This window comes from Peromyscus maniculatus, chromosome 3 (assembly GCF_049852395.1).
Source record: "Peromyscus maniculatus bairdii isolate BWxNUB_F1_BW_parent chromosome 3, HU_Pman_BW_mat_3.1, whole genome shotgun sequence".
In the NCBI taxonomy this organism is placed as follows: Eukaryota; Metazoa; Chordata; class Mammalia; order Rodentia; family Cricetidae; genus Peromyscus; species Peromyscus maniculatus.
The window spans coordinates 140,219,689-140,238,024 of record NC_134854.1 but is presented as its reverse complement, the minus strand read 5'-3'; positions in this window follow the sequence as shown (position 1 = coordinate 140,238,024).

Sequence of the window (18,336 nt, the reverse complement as noted above, 5' to 3'; positions counted from 1 at the left end):
AATAACTCCTTGGAAGAATTTGCTGGGTGGTGACAGCAAGCCTCCTCTGGTAGAAGGACTCTGGGGGTCATTCTCCAGCTCTGCTCCAAGGACACTGGGTTTCCAGTCTAGCACACAAGCAGCTGGGAAGTTATTCTGCCCTAACAATAAGTGAAAAGCCGAGCAAACCAAAGAATGACGTTGATGGGCTCGCTAGCAGGCTGATGAGGAAAGCATCTCTAAACTTGAGACTATGAACAGAAAAACCTTCCAATACTGAGAAGGGAATGGGGGTGAAAAATTAAAGTCCAGTGTCTAAGGACTGCGGAACAGCTGTGCGCAGCTACTCACAATGCGGACAGCGGGATGAGAAGAAGGAGGAAATAGACACAGTATTTAAAACAAAACAAAATGACATTTTAAACTCCTTTAATTAATGTCGGGCAGTAAGCTACATAGCCAAAAAGTAACAGAAAAGTAGAGAAATGCAAAGCATGGAAACTGCATCTAGACATAGCATGGTCAGACTTGAGGACAACTTTTCAAACCTTGCAAGAACACAAAGGAAGAAAATAATTTTTAGGGGCTCAGCATTAAGAATTCCCTCTGACTTCTCCTCACAAGCCAGACAAGGGGGTGGGGGTGCACTGCGAAAATGCTTAAGTAGAAACCAACCAAAGCTCCTAGAGTTCTTGTTCTTAATTGCTCAGGCAGGTAAGCTTATTAGACAACAATATATTTGATTGTACGTGCTGGTGTGCACACACACACTCGTTCATACACAGGTGGAGACAAGGACAGCGGTCCCACAGGGAACAAGAGAGGGGGAGTGGCAGGGAGGGGCACACCCGTCATCCTAGCACCCAGCAGGCCAAGACAAGAGAACCATGTCCAAAGCCAGCCTGGCCCATACAATAAAATAATGTCTGGGGCTGGAGAGATGGCTCAGTGGTTAAGAGCACTGGCTGCTCTTCCAGAGGACCCGGGGTTCAATTCCCAGCACCCACATGGCAGCTCACAACTGTCTATAGCTCCAGTTCCCTGGGATCTGACATCTTCACACCAATGCACATAAAATAAAGAAATAAATTATTTAAAAATAATAATGTCTGGGGAGGGGGTGGTCAACACATAGGAGACAGTTGCTCTGTGTCTAGTGGAGGCTGCTGGTCTGTCCATCAGGAAACCTTTTATAGATACATCCAAAATCTGCCTGACATTTGATGGGGGCGGATGCCAGAGTCAGTTTGTATATTAGCTACAGGCAAAGCTGAATTATTCCTTTAAACAAGCAGATGTGACTGAACTATCCTGCTGACCCAGCTTTGGGAACTTGCACACCTCTGAGAACTAATACTTACCTGCTAACTACCCACTGTATGCTGTATCTGCAGCATGAATTATTAAATGAAAACTCAGGCATTCTGACCAGATCATACCTGATGCTTTTGCTCCTACTTGTGGGGAGGGGCAACCACAGCCAGGTGCTAGCTTCACTCTTTGTGATCACAAATCAATACAACCTTACACTGCACCTTAGCAGGGACCCAAGGCTCCAGGCCTTCTCAAGTGTTCCTCATCTGGTCTTATCTCAAGCTTCTGAAATGCCTTAATAAAGGAAGTCATGTGGTTCTGATGAACACTGGGTCAGGCCTTTAGGGATCTGTTGTTTCCTTTCGTTTTTTAAGACAAGGCTGACCTGGAGTTCCTGGGACCGAGTGACCTTCCTACCTCGGCTTTTCAGTGTGAGACTCAGACCTGAGCCACCATGAGCAGCTTGGAAGAATCCCTTGAGTAACCTAACTGTGTGATGTGTCGGTATCACACTTTGGCTTCTACCATTGATTCCTGCTTTCACTTCCTCATTATGGTGCCAGCCATTTCCATAGGAATGTAGAAGGACAAACCCTCTTCAGCATGGTTACGAGTAAGTTCTTGGGACTGAGGCATCTTTTCTCTCATCTGGGCAGAGAGCTTGAGCCTGAAGCTAGTGTGTAATGGGTACCTTTGATGAATAAACAGGGCCAGAAAGATCCTGAAGGAAAAAGGGGTTTTGTATGTCTTAGGCTGAGTTTCAGTTCTCCCTCCTGGCCCCATTTGAAAGGCTGTTTTTTACAAGGCTCTTCCTAGGGTTGTGCACTTGGGTGTGAGCTATCCAGATAACTAAAGAAAGCGTCTGGCCGTGCAGCTCCAGATCTGCACTCCTCACTGCTCTGGCAGAGGATCTACACTAGAGGCTGTCCAGACCCTGGTCAAATGTTTACAGACACCAGAGGCAGTGTGTGGGAAGGGAGCATGTGTCTGTGAGGTTCTGTCATCATCTTGAGCCAGAAAGTGAAGCAGAGACAGACAGTGCTGGCCACTGAGTTGGGGTTTAATTATCGCTTTGCGTTGCTGCATGTTTGTTTTGGTGGTACGAGGGACCAAATCCAGGGCTTTGCACATGCTGGGTATGTACTCTACCCCTGATCCTCAGCCCCTTTCTCTTTTTATTTTGAGGCAGAATCTTTCTAAGTCACCCAGACTGGTCTTGAACTAACTCTGTAATTCAGGCAGGTTTTGAACTTAATGATCCTCCTGAGTATGTGAAAAGAGAAATGGACTATCAGAGGAAAACTTGCTCAGGGTACCAGCCGTTGCTGTTCTCCTTCCACCCCAGGGAGCGTCTAGCTCCAAGGGGCACCCTCACGACTACCCTACAGGAAGTGGGTCCACACAAGGGCTCACCGCCCCTTCAGGAAATAAGGAAGGGCTGAAATGGTGCCAGGCATCAGCTTCATTAGGGCCCACAACTCCACAGTTGCTTCCTTTCTTCTCTTCCTTCCCTTCCTTCATCTTCTGTAGTCAGGGTCTCACTGTGTAACCACAGCTGATCTTGAATTCTCCATTCTCCTTTCTCAGCTTCCCAAGTGCAGGAATTACAGGCATACACCACCACAGCCAGTCTAATCCAGCTTGATGGGGAGACTGGATAACCCATTCTCTGCCTTGGGGTGCTGGGGTGGGGGTTGAGGTCCTTGGAAGGAGGTCACAAGGAGGCAATCTGTTGATCAGCACCAAGGACAGCAATCAGGGGGTGGCCCTTCAGGAGACTCGGGATGTCAGATACTCAGACTGAAGGCCCTTCTTACCAACACCAGGGATGGTCAGGCTGAAGGTGGAGATGTGGCAGATGCCCTGTGAGACGATGTTCCTTTCTCCTCGGCATAGCTAGACCTCCATTGCCACTCCTTAAGAACGAGGAGGCCAGACATTGGCGTGAATGAATATACCCAAAGGGGGAGGGATGGACAAACTCCCGAAAATAAATATACAACGTGCACCCCCGAAATGGCAAGCCTCCAGCCTGGTTCTGTAAAAGTTGATCTTGAGGACCTCTATGGCCACATGGTTCTCTATTCGTAAGCTTAAGGTGCCTCTTAGTGAAGGGACTGCTTGGAGACCACCCAGAGCACAGTTTTCAGTAAGGAGCTGACGTTGTCAATGGCAGCACCAGCCACAGCCAGCCTTAGTCCCAACCATGCCACCCACTGGCTGTGCAAATGTAGGCAAACCCCTCAGGCTCTCCGAACACCTTAGGGGGTGACATGCAAGATACCAGGACAGTGCCCGCCAGCAATACAAACACACACAGTCTCCCCAGACATCCTTACCCAGTCCAACAGGGCAGGCACTCAGAAACTGGGACTTGAATAAAACTTTTGTTAAAGAATAATAGAATCTCCAAGGCTGACAGGGTTTTGTGGAAGCCAGCTGATGCCTTGCCTGGGAAAGGGGTGCTGTAGTTTGGATATGATTTGGTTGTTCACCCAAAGATCTGAGTGGGACCTTTAAGAGGCGGGACCTGGTGGGAGGTCCCTGGGTCACAGGGACCCAATCATCAGAAGAGAAAAGGCAGCTCTTGGGAGAGAGTTGAGCCCCCACCCCAGAGCTCTTCCCTTTTGCTCTTCACATAGTGACTGACTACATGCCCCACTCATCCTCTCCCACCATTGTCAACTGCCATGATGTGACATAACAAAGACCCTCACCAGAATGGAGCCACACCCTACGCCTCCAACAGCGTAAGCTAAATAAACTTTCCTTAGGAAGTCAGCCTCTCTCAGGTACCTCAAACGCTGGCAATGGGCGGGCAGTAGTGGCAAGTGGTGCCCTTTGATTTAGTCTCCATGCAGGCCTCCAGGTCGGGGATCCTTAGCCCTGCATAGGTTGGCAGTTCTCAGACTGTGGTCTGAGATTCTGGAGACTGTATACTCTTGGCATTCTTCTGGTGACCAGGGTCAGCAGGCTCTCCTCTCTGGACCCTTCTAGTCTTCATCAGCTCCAGACACCTTCGCCTCTTCTACCTCCCTTCCTCCTGCTGTGGCTGCTTTGATACTGTTCAACAGTGACTTCAGTTGGGGGGGGGAGGGGCACTGCTAGATTCGGGTATACCTGCCTCTGTCACAGCATTCAGGAGCTGGGGTGCAGCCGGCACACCTGCCACAGCCCCTGTAGACCTGGATGCACAGCCTGGGTCACTCGGGAGCAAACATTTGTGACCACCAGGGACTGATCCTTGTGGTTGGATGAGGTCACCAGGAGGGGTCACCAGGTCAGTCCTCATAGCAGAGCGGATTCGGGCCTGCACACATTGCTGGTGGGCGGGGTCAAGGCCGTAGCTTTTCAGCAGCTGAGTGGAAACCAGCACTAGCTGTTTAGGAGCCTAGGGCATTGGAAACCAGGCTGTGGGGACTCTTGGAACTCTAAAGGAGTAGTTGCAGATGTTAGTGTTTGCACTAAGAGGTTGGGCTGGGCTTTGGAAATGCACACTGGGCTGTTTGGGAACCCAGCCTCAGTGATGCTAAGCCAAGCACTGTCGGGGGTCAGCCATGGATAGTGCTGGACCCTAGGGTGGTGCCAGGCCAGGTCACCACAGGGCAACCACAGGGCAACCCTGAGATACTCAGGTGTGGAGTCGCAGCTGGAAGCTGATGCTTTTCCAGTAGTCCTCAATGCTGCAGCAATCCTTGGCCCTCTGCTTCTCCATTGCTGCGGCTGTCTCAGCCTGCACTAGTGAAAGTGGCCAAGGAAAGAGCCCCAGACAAGTCTTCGCTGGACTTGGCCTTGCAACACCAGGGAGGTGTCTCCCAGCCTTCTCACTGCCTTGCCCCTTAGCGCCGGTCACAGCAGGCGCTCCACTCGGGAAGCGCCCCCCTGTGGCCGAAGTAGAAATGGTACAGTAGGTCTGTGATTACTAAAGTCTTGAGCAGTTCCAAATAGGCCTGCGGGAGGTGGGGGCAGGCATCTGTGGAACGTGCAAGTCCTCTGGTGATGACATAGGGTACTGAGGGGTAGTGCCCTCATTGTTAACTGAAAGAGAAGTCCCCAGCCCACTGCGGTGGTGCCGCCCCCTGGGCAGGTGGCTCTGGCCTATATAAGGAAGTTAGCTGGACATAAGCAAGTAAGCAGCGTTCTTCCATGGCCTCTGCTTCAGTTCCTACCTTGAATTCCTCTCCTGGTTTCCCTGGATAATGGATCTTAACCTGTGAAAACAAACCTTTTCTTCCAGGAACATAACATAGCATATTGCTGTGCTAGACATGACCGCATTGGTATGTGGGAAGGACTGTGGAAGCATTTAGAACTTTGGACTGGATATACTCAGAGGTTAAAGGGCTATTGTGGGAGCTCTGAAGACAAGAATGTTGAGTTCCTGCGGAAGGTTTGAGAGTCCATCAAAGAGCATTCTGGGGCCATTTATGTGACTTTTTTTTTTTTTTTTTAAGAATCTGGAAGTGGAGCTGAGCATGGTGGCACACGCCTTTAATCCCAGCACTCTGGAGGCAGAGGCAGGAAGATTTCTGTTGAGTTCGAGGCCAGCCCGGTCTACAAAGTGAGTTCCAGGACAGCCAAGGCTACACTGTCTTTGCTTATTTACTGGGAAATGAACTTCAGGAGGCAAAACATATCATCTTAAAAAACTTATTTTTAAAACTAACATTGGGGTTGGGGATTTAGATCAGTAGTAGAGCACTAGGGGTTTGGTCCTCAGCTCTGATAAATAAATAAATAAAAATAAATAAGTAAATAAGTAAGTAAATAAACAAACAACATTGATTTGGGCAGATTTTAATAGTTTTAACAGTGCTTTACACCTCGTCAATGCCCAGGGAGAGTGGGCCCTCCCCTTCTGCCTCACTCCAATGTGGGTGCTGTTATAACATGTGTTTTTTTCTCTCAACAAATCACAACTGGATAGAAAGCTCTGTTTGTTGTTTTAAAAATGTAAGCAGCGCTGTTACCGGGCAAAAAGGTCATGAGACACGACAAAACCCAGTATTAGAACTTTATTAGGAGGTGGGGGAGGGGGACAGAAGAGAGTAACCAGGCCTGGGGATGAGGCACATATGCAGAGAGCAGAGAGAGAGAAATAGTGGGGGAGGGGAGAACAGAGAAGAGAGAGGAGGAGTCTGTGTCCAGCTGTTCAAAAATTCCCGTGGGGGGAAAAAAAAAAACAACAAACTCTACTACCTTAATGCCGCAAAAAGGAGTCCAATTAAAAAAATTATTTCTTGCCAAAAAAAAAAAAAAAAAAAAAAAAAGAATTTAAAAATCCCTGATAACGGGACACTTGGCTCAGTCTGGGAGGAAGGGACTGGACCTGCCTGGACTGAGTCTACCAGGTTGATCGCAGTCCTCAGGGGAGGATTTGCCAAGGAGGAGGTGGGAATGGGGGGTGGGCTGGGGGGTTAGGGGAGGGAGTGGGAGGGGGGAGAATAGGGGAACCCGTGGCTGATATGTAGAACTGAATGGTATTGTAAAATAAAATAAATAAAATTTTAAAAAAAGAAAAGAAAAAAATCCCTGATAACGTCAAATAAAGGCAGAAGTGTTGAGATAAAAAAAAAAAAATTCCCATGCACATGTGCAGGTGGGCTTACAGAGCTACTCCACTCATGTGCTGATTGCGTGACCACACTGCACGCATTTACAAAATCACACAGCACACAGATGACATAAGACGCAAGACCCCTTGCATAGCTCCTGAACTGCACGTGTGCGGTCATGCAGCTGGAGTGGTGGCAGAATCCTAACACTGTCCACTCTTCTCATTTCTCAACTCTGACATGTTAGCTTCCAGAAAGCAGTCAATATGTTCTGAGCTGGGAGCACCCATAAACTACAGAAGATGGGGGGGGGGCACATGAATGGTGTCACAAGTCTTCAATGGTCTAGGTTTGGATGGAGCTGCTCATAGCAGGCTTTCAATCATGCTCATTGAATGAATTAATGAATGAGTAGGTGAGTGAATGAATGAGTAATTGGAGAGTGCAGGAGAAGTTGGAAATGCAAGGAAGGACTTCATTTGCTCAGCTGCTCAGGACTGCCACATCCCATAAACATGGTAACAGTCATTTTGCAGAGGGTGACAGAGGGATGATGTAGGCCACCTTGCTCCAATGGCAGGAACTAAGCCTGATCTCAGCTGCAGGGTCATAGCTGGCCAGCCCAGGGCCTCTTGTGCCTGGTTTGGGTTGTCTACACCTAGAGCTCAGCCATTCTTCCAGTTTGGACCTGAGGATTGGGTTCCACTCCTGTTGATGGAGATGGGAGCCCACGCCCACTCTCGTCCTCCATACAGAGCTTCCTGACCGATATGGCTCCCTGCAAGTTACTCAAGCCTCAGGGACGAAAGACACAAAAACTCCCAGATGAATGTAAACCAGATGACCAAACAAGAGGAGAAGCAGGCAGCAGCCTTCAGAGGTTTATGACGCAACTGGAACAGACAGAAAAGTTTGACTGCTCTGCTTTCCCTGATTGGTCTGGAACAGACAGAAATGTTTGACTGCTCTGCTTTCCCTGATTGGTCCTGATTCTCACCTTATTTGCATTCCCACAGTTAGCCAATCAGGACCCGAGAGCTGGATGGAAAAGAAAGAAGACTGCCTTCAAGACTCACTGGAGAGAAGGACTCACTGGAGAGAGTCCAGGTGCTGGGAGCACCCGAGGCTTTTGCCCAACCCCCCTTCCCCTCTGCACAAGGAGCTCACTCGAGCCAGCCTCCAGGACTTAGTTGCAAGCAGGGGGGGGGGGGCCTCATTTCTGCCTCAGCCCCTAAAACTGGGGCTATGGATGGGAATTCCTTCCTACAGCCGCTTCTAGCTTTGCAGGCTCCTCCTGCTCCCATTGGTTAGCTGCTTCCTACAGACGTGCCCTGCCAGGAACTGTTCTCAGTGAACACCTGAAGTACCACCCCCACCCGCTGCTTCCCAGAGCTGCCACGCTTCTCAGAGAAGGAAGGGCTCTTGGCTAGCATCCCCCTGAGAGCTCAAACCTGACCTGTTTGACCTATGGTCAAATTCTACGTGGCAATCTTTTAGTTGTCGAACACATTTAAGTTTGAACATCCCCCAGTGTTTGCCTACTCCATCCCTGGGGGGAGGGTGGGACAGGAACACGGTTGGAGACAAAAGATGGTTCTCCACCAACCACTTCACTGTGGTGTCCCCGCGGCGGAATCTTCACTGGTCCTGCACAGGGCAGAAAGAGGCATGGCAAAGCGAGCCTCGTGTTTCACCCCAGATAGTGACTACCAGATGAATCCCTCCGCCGTGAGCCTCTCCGCCATGCCTTTTCCCATTGTGTGCCTACCCACATCGCTGCCTCAGCCTGGGCTGAGGGAGGCAGGAAAGATGAACTTCACCTCCCAGGTCTGAGCCAGTGAAAGGGTCTGGACCTGAACCAAGCTCCCTGGCCTTCCCACAGCACCACTGGTTACACCATAGGGAGCTCAAAGGACTCCAGAAAAACAAGGAGTGGTCTCAAGTTCCTTCAGAGAGACCTGGAAAGGGATGTGAAGAAATGACAGGACCAGCAATGAGTAGAACAGCGCACTCCCAGGTACTGCAAGCTTCCAGGATCGTGCATGCAAATCCACGCTGCAGGGGAGTGCAGTATGTATGTATCTTCTGTCTGGGCGAGTGCCCGCACCAGCACCAGGACTGTGAGCCACTGTACCACAGCAGCCAGCAGGCACAGTGGCTATGTGGGCAATGCCAGTGAAGCACCTGGGGCTGACTAGAGTCTCTGGAAACTTCTCAGGGCTGGGACTCAGTGTGGGAAGGTCCTTGGACATTTTGATTCTATGAGTCCCCACAGACACCTTCTAGCTTGCTTGTCAATAGGTAATGTGACTGCTCTCAGACACATGAGGGGACCTCAGTGCACAAGTGTCTCAACGTGATCCATGCCCATCCCCATGGTAACATTGGGAAGAGAAATGGCATGCCCCCCCCCTTTTTTTTAACAGAGAACATGATAAAGCCAATGAGGTCAGCATTCTATTTCCTTGCTCCCACAATTGGCAAAATAATAAAAACAGATTCCAAAACTCCTGTGGGAGGCATGTTGTGCTCAAGTCTTTAAGGAAAGGTGCCCAGGGTGCCTAGATGCTGAGAGCTGAGATTTGGGCACCCAGCCCACGCAACCTGTGCCTTCCTCAACTTGCAGAATGGCGATAGAGGCCAGGCGGGGTCTGGACACCACTAGACCGGGTGGCCGACTTTGGGAAGTGCATCACTGGAAAGCACTCCCGGACTAGCTGCCCCTCCCTGCTCCCTAGGAGAGAGCGACAGAAAGAACTGTGGCAGGAAGAACTGCGGCATCTTCACCTGGTAAACAGGAAATGAGAAGCCACGGATGAGCTCACAGCCCGGAGCCACTGACTGAGCACAGCCAAGAAAGCAAACACCACAAAGGGTGAAGCCAGGGCTTCCCTGGAAATGTTCAAGGACCCACAGGCAACTGAACAAACAGAATAAGACTTAAGAACAAACATAATTAACGTCCCCATGGAAATGTGTGTGCGTAGAAGACGGAAGAGCATTCAGTGACAAATATTAACTACATCCAGATTGAAAGGAAGGAAGTAAAAACATGGACAGATCCCGCACATAGGCAGTCCCAAGGAAAGACTCCTGCACACAATTACTAGAGCTAATGGGGACATTTGGCAAAGTAAAGGGGTACAAGACCAAATTAAAGAAAAATCAGGTTTCTTTTTAGACAATGTCTTGTTATAGTATCACAAGGACTAGAAGATAAAAAGTAAGAAAGGATGAAAATGGAACTCAACCTCATAGCATACATAAAATATTAACTGCAAATTATCTAAAACTTAAACACAAGAACTAAGACTGTGTAACTCTTAGAAGAAAACAGGAGAAACATTCAGCATTGACACTTTTTTGTTTGTTTTTGTTTTTCGAGACAGGGTTTCTCTGTGTAGCTTTGGAGCCTGTCCTGGATGTCGCTCTGTAGACCAGGATGGCCTCGAACTCACAGAGATCCGCCTGGCTCTGCCTCCTGACTGCTGGGATTAAACGTGTACAGGAGGTCTCACCAGCCCCAGAGGGACTAAACACAGGGACTGTTTATCACCTAGCACATCTAGTCCTCAGTAGATACAGACAGGTGGTCACCATCGTCACTCACAGAAGCCAAAGGATGGCAAGGACATATGTGATGATTAACTGACATGCGTGGAAAAAGCGTGTGCTCACCACAATGCACTATCAGTGTGCAAAGGAATGATAAGCTACTGCATGCAACACTGTAGATGACCCGTGGGAACACTGCACTAAGTGAGGCAATCCGTGAAGAAGATCGTGAGACATTACTTCCATGAAGTGCTCAGGATGGCGTTCTCACGGAGACTGCCAGGGGCCGGAGAAGGGGAAATACTGGAAGTTGTTTTGTCTTCTTTTTTTTTTTTTTAATGACACTGGTGATGAGGCCGAGAGTCTCTCGGCAAGCATCGGCGTCTGAGCTCTACTCTCAGGCCTGGATACAGAGGAGTTGCTAAATATTACCTTAGCACATAATGATGGATTCCATTATGACATTTTCACAATGTATAGAATGTGCTTTGATCACATTTGCCCCCTCCACCCTGCCTCGTATCCCCTTCTGCTCCTGCTGATCCCCTTCTGCTTTCAAAAATTTCCCCTTCTATTTTTGTGCTGGGTGTGTGTGTGTGTGTGTGTGTGTGTGCGTGTGTGCGTGTGTGTGTGTGTGTGTGTGTGTGTGTGTGTGTGTTCGTTAGTGTTGTTTTGGAGCATGGGTATCACCATTGAAGAGAACGTCTCTCCCTCCTCCCCCAGCAAGCATTAACCGCCTGTAGACGCTCAGGGAGGGCTGGGCCTCATGAGCCCCTCCCCTTTCCATGACAGGAAGTTGATGGGCCCAGTCTTGTGCAAGTCACCACAGCTGTGTAAGTTCCAGAGCACAGTAGCCATGGCATGCCTAGAAGACAGTGCCCCACAGCACCCCACCCCTCCCTCTGGCTTTGATATGCTTTCTGCCCTCTTTGATGATGCCCCCTAAACCTTGGAGGGGTGACATACGTGTCCCATTTAGGACCGAGCATTCAGCTGTCACTTATTCTCACCACCTAGGCATGAGACTGGGTATGCTGCCCACGGTGAAAAGAAGCCCCTAGACAGAAGTTTTGTTCAATGGACACAGCATTTCTGTTGAGAATGACAAAAACAAAACACCCAAAAAACAAAAACAAAAAAACACGGGCCTGGGAATACACAGTGAAAGTTGCACAACAATATAGAAAATTAATGTCACTCAGTTTACACTTTTTTTAATTTTTTAAAATGATTATTTATTTTTATTTTATATGCATTGGTGTTTTGTCTGCCTCCATGTCTGTGTAAGGGTGTCAGATCCCCTGGAACTGGAACTACAGACAATTTTAAGCTGTCATGTGGGTGCTGGCAATTGAACCCAGGTCCTCTGGAAGAGCAGCCAGTGCTCTTGACCACTAAGCCATCTCTCCAGGCCCAAATTTACACTTTTTAATGACAAATTTGGGGGCCAGGAAGATGGCTCAGCAGGTAAAGGGACTTGCCACCAAGTCTGAGGACCTGAGTTAGAATTCTAGAACCCAATGATAGAAGGAGAGAACCGAGTTCTCCAAGTTCTCTTCCATATGTGTACATACATGTGTAGAAAAGAACCCCTGCTGGGTGTGGTGGCGCATGCCTTTAATCCCAGCACTCTGGAGGCAGAGGCCAGCAGAACTCTGTGAGTTCAAGGCCAGCCTGGTGTACAGACTGAGTTCCAGGACAGCCAGGGCTGTTGCACAGAGAAACCCTGTCTCGAGAGAAAAAAAAGAAAGGAAGGAAGGGAAGAAGGGAGGGAGGGAGGGAGGGAGAGAGGAACGGAAGGAGGGAGGGAGGGAAGAAAGGAGAAGCTGGAGGCCTTTGTTAATATCTCTCTACACACAAGAGAATTCATCTTTAAAGAGACACAAAAATTCCCTAGGTGTAAGCATTTATTTATTTTACGTATATGGGGTTTTGCCTGCATGTCACATGCTTGACCGGTGCCCACAGAAGCCAGAAGAGGGCGTTAGGTCCCCTGGAACTGGAACCACAGATGGTTGTGAGTCACCATGTGGGTTCTGGGAATCAAACTACTGTCCTCTGGAAGGTCAGCCAGTGCTCCTGACTGCCATATCTCCAGCCCTGGTATAAGTGTTTCTTAATCATGTTCAGAGAGTACAATACATGCAGCCCATGTCCAACAGTGTGGTTGATTAGCATACCTCCTCTTCCAATTATAAAGCATACTTCAGAATAACGCACGCACATGTGCGTGCGTGTGTGTGTGTGTGTGTGTGTGTGTGTGTGTGTGTGTGTGTGATATTAAGGGTAGAACCCAGGACCTCTCGCATGTGAAACAAGGCAGTACCATTGTGCTATGTCGTCATCCCTGAACTAATGTTTTCATTGTTGGTTTCATTTTTTATCTTGTTTTTTGAGACGGTCTCTCTGTGTAGCCCTGGCTGGCCTGGAATTGGATCTAGAGAGCAGTCCGGCCTCACACTCACAGATCCTCCTGCCTCTGCTTCCAGAGTGTTGGGATTAAAGGTATGGGCCCAGCCTGCTTGTTTTCTTCCTTTCTTTCTGGTTTCTCTGTGTAGCTCTGGCTGTCCTGGAACTCACTCTGTAACCAGGCTGGCTTCGAACTCACAGAGATGCCCCTGCCTCCACCTCCCTAGTACTGGGATTAAAGGTGTGTGCCACCACACCTGGCTCCTTTTTTAAAACTGGGTCTATTTGCCTGGGTTGGCCTAGAATTCACAAAATCCTCCTGTGTCAGCCTCTCAAAGAGAGGGATTATAGGTCTGGGCCACCATAACCAGCTCTAAAACATCATGGTGGAAATTATCAGCTACTTAGAAGTGGATCATGTAACACCCTATTTTCTAAACTTGCAAACTTTTTTTCAAAGCAGTTTCCAGAGCCAAGATACATTTATTAGAGAAAATGAAGATTAGAAATGCACAGACTACTTTTATAGCTCAAAAACCAGACTGCCACATTTAAAATAAGCTCAAGAAAGTTGAGTAAAGTAATTGATGAAGAAGAAAAATGAAATAGAAATCAAATATGCAAATCCAAGGTGGACCCTCCAACCACAGCTGAGCTCTGAGGCTGGACAGACATATGGAGTTCCATGCTGAGTGAGCCTGTTTCTTCCTTGTTTGGTTCAGTCTGGTCATAAACTAGGCATGATGGGTGTGGAGGTTTAAATAGGAATAACCATTATAGACTCATGTGTTTGAGTGCTTGGCCTATAGGGAGTGGCACAATTAGGAGGCGTGGCCTTGTTGGAGTAGGTGTGGTCTTGTTGGAGGAAGTGTGTCACTGTGAGGGCGGGCTTTGAGTTCTCAAATACTCAAGCTAAACCTAGTGTGGCGCTCACTTCTGCTACCTATGGATCAAGATGTAGAACTCTCAGCTACCTCTCCAGCACCACATCTGCCTGTATGCTGCCACGTTTCCTGACATGACAATAATGGACTAAACCTCTGAAACTGTAAGCCAGCCCCAATTAAATGTATTCCTTTACAAGAGGTGTCACGGTCATGGTGTCTCCTCACAGCAACAGAAACCCTAAGACAATGGGACACGCACTGGAGAGCGATCAAAAATTCAAGGTCATCCTTGGCTACATGGAGAGTCCAAGGCTAGCCTGGACTACATGAGAAGCATTTCTATCAGAGGGAGAAAGTTCCAATACCTGTAAACCTGGCTAAGAACTGGTCTCAAGACGTGTGGGTGGGACTTTCACAAACATTTCTAAGAGTGGTTCCTGCAGCGCTCCTCTCTGGTGGAGCTGAGGGCACCGCTGTGAAGGCACCGCATGTCAGGACTGTCAGCGAAGTAGCGCAGCCTGAAACCTGTTCGGGAAAACTGAGGAGACAGTCCCCTCCCTCTCTTGTCAGCTGTCAGGATGAAGACCACATAACAGCCTTCCTCCCACAGTCTGGAGAAAGTCAGAGGGAAAAAGGAAAAGATAAAATATCATGAAAAATAACTTGAAGAAGAAAAATTGAAAGTTGATGCAAAAGACTAAGAAGATTTCATTAGCCCTGCCTCAAAGTGACATGAAAATCAGTGACAAAAGACCCTGGGTCCTGGAAGGAAAAAATTACCGGAAGAACCCAACCTAAAGTGACAGATGAACTTATAAATTCCCAACTAGTAGCACTGCTAAAGAAAATGGCAAGAGGTAGACGTATGCCCCAAGAAGGGGGTCTCCAAACAAGAGTCCTTGTCCCAACACACCTGTGGCGAGAAGAGAATGACCTGGACAAGTACAGAGACCTCAGGAGTGGCAGAGCCTCCTGGATCTCAGGTGAAGGCCAGGGAGCAGAACTGGAGGAGAAAAGGAAACTTCACTGGAAAAAAAAATGCAAACGCCAAGGAAGCCTGAAGCCAGTTCCCCACTAATGTCAAGAAATCTGCAAGAGAAGTTCCCAGCACTGCCAGAGAAGCGGAAAGAAACAAAAATACGCCCTCACAGTGTCCCGCCAACCTCAAGTGAAAGAACACATCGAAGTGACCGGGAAGGCCCAAAGGCTGATGCTTGTAATCGGAACACTGAGGAGGCTGAGCAGGACTGTCACTGAGGAGAGGTAGCCTGAGCTACGTGCTGACTTCCAGTCCAACCAGGCTACAGACACACTGTGTGTGTCCACAACAAAGCTGCCTGAAGATCTTTCAAGGACTATCTGGCTTGGAGCTAGGATGTAGCTCTAGGTGGAGCACTAAGCGGAGTTTAAATACTAATACTGACAAACAACAACAAAACCATCGTGAAGGTGCGTGCACACCTGTAATCCCAGCACTCAGGAGACTGATGGAGGCTGAACTGGGGACGGCCTGGGTCACACAGCAAGATCCCATCGCAAAATCAAAAGGAAAACTTGGACTCGGGGCTGGATTGTAGTTCAGTAAAGCGCTCAGCTAGTCTGCTCTAAACTCTCTATTTGTGCCCCAGCGTCACAAAAACCAAAGGCTGACTCAGTAACTTTTTCTGAGAGTCAGGTTTAAAACCTCTGTGCGTAATTTTGACATAGGTTTCTGTTCATTAAAAAAAAAGTGATTTAAGCCGGGCGTGGTGGCGCACGCCTTTAATCCCAGCACTTGGGAGGCAGAGGCAGGCGGATCTTTGTGAGTTCGAGGCCAGCCTGGGCTACCAAGTGAGCTCCAGGAAAGGCGCAAAGCTACACAGAGAAACCCTGTCTCGAAAAAACCAAAAAAAAAAAAAAAAAAAAAAAAAAAAGTGATTTAAAGTAAAAATCTGTTTTTAATTACACAAAATAATCCAAACAAGCGAGAAAGCCACAGCAGACAGAAATGACAGGTCGGAAATGGAGAGGAGTCAGGATTTACCCTGAAACGCTGTCAAACAATGGGACTCTCTATCCAGAAAATTGAACTAACAACCTAGAGAAAAACTAGGTCACAAAATAAAACAAATCAAATCCATTAAGGGGCTGCCTGCCTACACCAAACCTCCCAGCTAACAGTTATGGTGAGTTATGATATACAAAGACAGGTGTCAATCATGACAGCAACTCCACACCACAGCTGGGGTAAACCCAACAAAATGGGGCGGGACCTACATAGATAAGAGTATAAATCATTCATATATGTACTGGAAACTGCGTGAATAAATAAAATAAATAGATTGTGTTCCTTGATGGGAGGATTAAATGATACAAATGTCAACCTTTCCAGTTTCATCGAATTCAGCATCAACTACCCCCAAATAGAAATTTCCCTGTGTAACCGACAGACTTCATACTTGAAGGTGAAGTCGCCCAAGAATAGTAAAGGCAGACATCAAAAGGAAGACAGTGAGGTAAGGGTTCCATGACGAGCCATATCACAGCAGAGGCACAAAGGACCCTAAGAGCCAGAAGACAGAGAGAGGACCTAGCAAGTGCCACCTTCAGGGTATGACAGCCATTGAAATCGTGAGCTCACAGCAGCCGCCTGGGCCTCGGCAAGGCTGGCGCTGTCAGCAGTCAGGTGTGGATGGAGAGAGTGGGCCCTAGGCCTCCCTGTTGAACAGATTCCATGGGGCGGGGGTCAGTATCTTCTACTGCATACCCACTGAGAGCTCTGGTCTCCAATGGATAATCTCAAACCCATGTTCACAGCAGCGAGGGCCCTGGTCACACTCAGTGGGTGACAAAGTAAAAGCTAAGACTATGAGACAGGGGTTTGTAGAGAGGAGGAGGAGAGGTGGACAGGGTGGGATAGAGGTAAAAGGGGACTGAGCATAATCAGAATGCATTATATAAATGCATGGAACTGCCGAAGAAGACATTTAATTAGTAATATACATAATAAACTACTATAATTGAAACAGTATGGAAAAAATATAAAATATATATTCACTTTGGAAGAGAACAGTGTTCTGAAACGGGCCACTACATTGAGGAGCTTCTTAAAAAGTGTCCAGGGGTGATGGCACACACTTTTAATTCCAGCACAGCACTCTGGAGGCAGAGGCAGGTGGATCTCGTGTTTGAGGCCAGCCTGATATACAATGTGAATTATAAGCTAGCTAGGGCTGCATAGTGAGACCCTGTCTCAAAACAAAGAAACAAAATGGCTCATGTTAAAAACTGGGGGATGGCCGGGCGGTGGTGGCACACGCCTTTAATCCCACCACTCGGGAGGCAGAGGCAGGCGGATCTCTGTGAGTTCGAGGCCAGCCTGGGCTACCAAGTGAGTTCCATGAAAGGCACAAAGCTACACAGAGAAACCCTGTCTCGAGAAAAAAAAAAAAAAAAAAAAAAAACTGGGGGCTGCAGCTCAGTTGGTAGAGTGTTTCCTTTGCATGCATGAGATCTGAGTTCAATCTTCAGCACTGGGGAAAAAAATATTGCGTTGACTGACAACATTTATAATATCATAAGTTAACAGCTACCTCACAGCACTAAACAAAGACAATGTGTTTATCCAAACCACGGCAATTTGGGGCTGGAGAGATGTCTCAGTGGTTAAGAACACTGGCTGCTATTCCAGAGGATGCTGGTTCAATTCCCAGAACCACATGGCAGCTCACAACTGTAACTCTAGTTCCAGGAGATCTGGCAACCTCTTCTGACTACTACAGAAATCAGGTATGTAGGGGATACACAAACACACATGCAGGAAAACACCTATACACATCAAATAAATAAATTAGTCTACAGCTCTTGTGAGGAGCATTGTTAGCCCAATTAGCTTAACTCTGTGTGTGTGTGTGTGTGTGTGTGTGTGTGTGTGTGTGTGTGTGTGTGTGTGTGTACACTTATATGTATTATTTTAGGTAGATATATAAATTAGTGTGATTCCTTGTGGCTTCATGAGGCCCCTCCCACCAACAGTGACAGCCTTGGTGTTTCTTGTTCCTTATCTCTCCTGTATTGACCTTCCTCCCTCCCCTCCAGTTGGAGCTCCCTCGCCATTTTTCCATTTCATTTCCATTTCATAACGTCTGTGTACTGCTAGTCCCCTCTCAGGCCGAACTCCTCCCCAGCTCCCCCCAGACCCCCACCTCAACCCGCCCCCCATGGTCCCTTTATATTTTTTCCTGGTTTCTGTGGTTACTCCATGTATACTCACATCTGAGGATCCGAAGCTAGGAACTACAGGCAAGCAAGAACATGCCACCTTTGTCTTTCTGGGTCTGGGCTACCTCACTCGGTATAATCCTTTCTAGTTCCATCCACTTACCTGCAGATTTCATTTTTCTTTAGCTGAATAGCATTCCATAGTATGCATGCAGCACATTTCCATTATCCATTCATCTGCTGAAGGACATTTAGGTTGTTTCCATTTCTTGGCTATTGTGAATAGAGCAGCTATGACCATAGCTGAGGAAGTAGCTGTGGAGTAGGATGTCAAGTCCTTGAACATATACCAAGGAGTAGTATAGCTGGGTAGATTTATTTCTGAGTATTCTCCATATTGATTGAGCAACTGCACCAATTTGCAACCTCACCAACAG